Consider the following 4,408-nt stretch of genomic DNA (forward strand, 5'->3'; position numbering starts at 1 on the left):
ACACTTCAGGAAGGAGTCACGTTGGGTGTCCATGTAGAAGGTTCTAGATTTTGTTTCAAATCTTCCAGCTCAGCACTGGGGTAAAGTCAAGAGTGAGGCTGCAAAGAGTCTCAGTGTCTTGGGATCAGACAGTGTCATTGCTCTTAATGATCCCATGTTCCCTGGAAGATGGAAGCGTGCATCCGATGGGCAAGGGTCAGGTTCAGGAGACTCCAACCTCAAAGAAAGACTTGCATTTATGTTGCACCTGCCTCCACCTAAGGATGTCGCATTGGCTCTTTCCACCAGACTGTGCTCAGCAAGATCCCAGAGAACTGGGTGACAATGAGTCGAAGATCAGGTTTTTAATGATGCTAATTAGGGAATCAATATTGACCAGGACACCAGGGGAAACAGTCCCGCTGTCTGTCTAATAGGGCCATGGAATGGCATCTCTGATATCTGAAAGGCTCCCAGTGCATCAAAAGAGAGACTTGTATGTCAGGCTCTCCCAAAGCATTTACAGAGAGTGAGGGACTTGTCTGAACACTGGTCACTGTTTAATGCAGAAAACATAATTTGTACATAGCAATATCGCGCAATCGTAAATGAGATTATGAGCATGTTCAGTGATGTTTCAGGGATGAATATTGACCTGAAGTCAACCCAAAGAGAAAGCAAATGGGTTCACTTGCACAGAACGTGAGAAAATGAAAGGCACAGGAGAAGGTGGGATTCGTGGTTAGTGATGGGTTTGATTGTTACCAGAAAATAAAAGGAAGGATCAGAATTTGTGAATGTCATATTGTAACAAGGCAATACAGACGTGCAGGGGAACTTGACAGTAGAAATAACTTAAAGTCTTTGTATGATAAAGCATTCGGAATAAGGTAGACAGAGTGATGCCACAAATTGAGGTTCCCAAGGACTTTAAAATCATTAAAGTGACGCAGGGCTCAGGAGAGGTTAATAAAGTTCCCAGAATAATGAATAGGACATAGATTATGGAAAGGGTCAGAAAATTAATTTTAGGCATAGTGCATAAGGGGACAACTATGAAAAGGAGGGCAGTCAATGCAGGACTGAGGGTGTTGTACCTGAATGCAGGGAGTATCCGAAATGAGGTAAATGAGCTTGTAGCGCAGATTGGAATTGGCAGGTTTGATGTTTTGAGTATCACAGAGACATGGCTGTGAGGGGTTGAGGGCTGGGAATGAAATACTCAAGGATGCACATCCGATTGACAGGTCATGCTGATGGGCAGGTGGGGGTGGGGTTACCTTATTGGTAAGAAATTAAATAAGATCAATCACAAGAAGGGATTTGAGTTGGAATGCATTCAATCTGTGTGGGTGGAGTTGAGGAGTTGCAAGGGAGAAAGAGCATGATGAGAACTTTGCACAGCTCCCCTCCCCCCCAGCAGTCGTCAGGATATGAGGAAGAAAATAAATCAGGAGATAGAGAAGGATGTAATAAAGGCCCTGCTACAATAGTCATTAGGGACTTCAATATGCAGGTAGACTGGAAAATTAAGTTGTTTGGGGATGTCAAGCGAAGGAATTAATGGAATTCTACGAGATGGTTTTTGGAGCAGCTTGTGGTAGAGTTCACTATGGAACAGGCAATTCTGGATTGGGTGATGTCAAATGAAGCAGACCTGATTAGGGAATTTAGGGTGAAGGAATCCCTTGGGGGCATTGACCGTAATATGACAGAATTCACCTTGCAGTTTGTGACAGAGAATCTGGAGTCAGTTGTACCGGTAATGCAGTTAACTGAAGGTAACTACAAAGACATGAGGGAGGAGCTGGCCAGAGTTGATAAGAAGGGAAGCTGAGCATAAGAGAGAATGAAGCAGCAATGGCAGGAGTTTCTGTGAGTAATTTGGGAGGCAGAGCAGGAATCCAACCCAAGGAAGAAGAAAGATACTGAGTGGAGGCCAAGGCAACCATGGCTGATGAGGGAAGTCAGGGTCAGCATCAAAGCAAAAGAAAAAACATGCAATGTGGTGGAGATTATTGGGAAGCCAGAGGATTGGGAAGCCTTTAAAAACAGCAGAGAGTAAGTAAAAAAAAGTAAGGACGGGTGTGTAAATAAAATATAAGGGTAAGCGAGCTAGTAGCAAAAAAAAATTGCAAGAGTTTTCCTTTAGATATATGAAAGGCAAGAGGGAGTCAATAATAGAAATTGTACCACTGGAAAAGGCAGAAGTAGTAATGGGGAGCAAAGAAATGGTGGAAGAAGTGCATTGATGCTTTAAACCAGCTTTCACAGTGGTGTGACAATACTGCTCATTTCACAAGGTTGAGTTGTCCTTTGATTTTCTTTCAAGAGGGGTTGTAAAGGCAGAGGTTCCAATTTGTCTGGGTTAGGGACTTTGCTCATGGCTAACAGATACTGCCTAAGGCAGCAGTCAGGGAAAAGGCTTTTAGGTTTTATATTAAACACTTGTCCAATAAAAGGAGAGTGGCCAGTTCTTCCAATTTGCTGTTTTTGACAAACAGTCGGTTGGAAGCTCCTGGATAAAGAAAGCTGCTGGTGATAAAGGTTCCCCAATTCAACATTTTTCAGTGGACTCTGTCTGAAATTCCTCACCTGTAAGAACCCCTGTGTTTATATTTACCTTTTTGCCGAGGCTGTTGCAGCAAATTGGAACAGCTCTTTGTCAAGTTACATTTTCTCATCAGTTGGGATTTCAAATAGTTAAGTTATTCTAAAGTCTGTTTTCTTTTGATTGTGTGTAAACAAATTCTCTTTTCCTTCAAGCTGAGCAGTTTGGCCAGTTGTATCAATCCTGGAATATCCAGGTTACATTTGCTTAACACAATTCGAAAAGGGAAGGTCTGGGCTGCATTCTCAAAATGTTTCGAAGGGTCTGGCCTGGTCCATAACAATGTCATAGAGTCCTACAGCATGGAGACAGGCCATTTGGACCAAACTGGTCCATGCCAACCAAAATGTCCATTTACGCTAATCCTGCACATGGCCCATATCCTTCTGAATCCTTTCCTTTGCTGTATTTGTCCAAATGCCTTTTAAATGTTATTAATGTAACCACCTCAACCACTTCCACTGGCAGCTCATTCCTTGTGCGAACAACACTCTGTGTAAAAAGGTTGCCTCTCAGGTTCCCTTTTATTCTTTCCCCTCTCACCTTAAACTGATGCGCTCTAGTCCATATTCGCAAACCCTGGGGAAAAGACCGAGTGAATTCACCCTATCCAAGCCTCTCATGATCTCATGAGGTCCTCCCTCAGTCTCCTACACTCTAAAGAAAAAAGTACTCTCCCTTTAACCAAAACCATTGAATCCTGGCAACATCCTTGCAAATTTCTTCTGCACTCTTTCCAGGTTAATAACATCCTTCCTGTAACAAGGTGACCAAAACTGAACACAATATTCCAAGTGTGGCTTCACCAATGTCCTGTATAACTGCAACATAACTTCCCAATGTCTGTAGTCAATGCCCTGACTGATGAAGGGCACTGCAGAAAAAGCTCTCGTCTCTGCTCTATTTACTGTGACTCCATTTTCAGAGAATGCTTACCTGAATTCTAAGGACCCTCTGTTCCACTATATTCCTTAAGGCCCTATCATTCACCATGAAACTCCTACCTTCCTTTAAATTTCCAAAATACAAGACCTCACATTTATCTGTATTAAACTCTATTTGTCATTTCTCGGCCCACTTCCCCAGCTGAGCAAAGTCCTGCTGCAATTTCTGATAACTGTCCACGATGCTGCTTATTTGAGTGTCATCAGCAAACTCACTAACCATGCCTTGTACATTCTCATCCAAAACATTGATACAGATAACAAACAGCAATGGGCCCAGCACTGACCCCTGAGGCACTCCACTAGTCACAGGCCTCCAGTACAATAAGCATCCTTCCCCTGTTACCCTGTGCTTTCTACCATCAAGCCAATCGTGTATCCAATTTGCCAGGTAACCTTGGATTCCATGCAATCTAACCTTCCATAACAGCCTACCATGTGGAACCTTATCAAAGGCCTCACTGAAATCCATATAGACCACGTCTACCATCCTGCCCTCATCAACCTTCCTGGTCAATTCATCAAAGTACCTTAACAAATTTGTGAGGCATATTCTCCCACTCACAAAGTCATGCTGACAACTCCTAATCAAATCCACTCTTTTCAAATGCATGCGTATCTTATCTTATCAAACAACTTACCCACCACAAATATTAAGCTTATAATTCCCAGGCTTATGTTTTGCAGCCCTTTTTGAACAATGGCACAGTCTTCGCTATCCTCCAGTCTTCTGGGACCTCACCTCTGGCTAACCATGATACTAAAATATCAAGGAGAAAGTGAGTCTGCAGATGCTGGAGATCAAAGTTGAAACTTTATTGCTGGAACAGCACAGCAGGTCAGGCAGCATCCAGGGAACAGGAGATTCGACGTT

This window comes from Chiloscyllium plagiosum, unplaced genomic scaffold (assembly GCF_037043375.1).
Source record: "Chiloscyllium plagiosum isolate Xiang-an unplaced genomic scaffold, Cpla_swu_hap1 HiC_scaffold_54, whole genome shotgun sequence".
In the NCBI taxonomy this organism is placed as follows: domain Eukaryota; kingdom Metazoa; phylum Chordata; class Chondrichthyes; order Orectolobiformes; family Hemiscylliidae; genus Chiloscyllium; species Chiloscyllium plagiosum.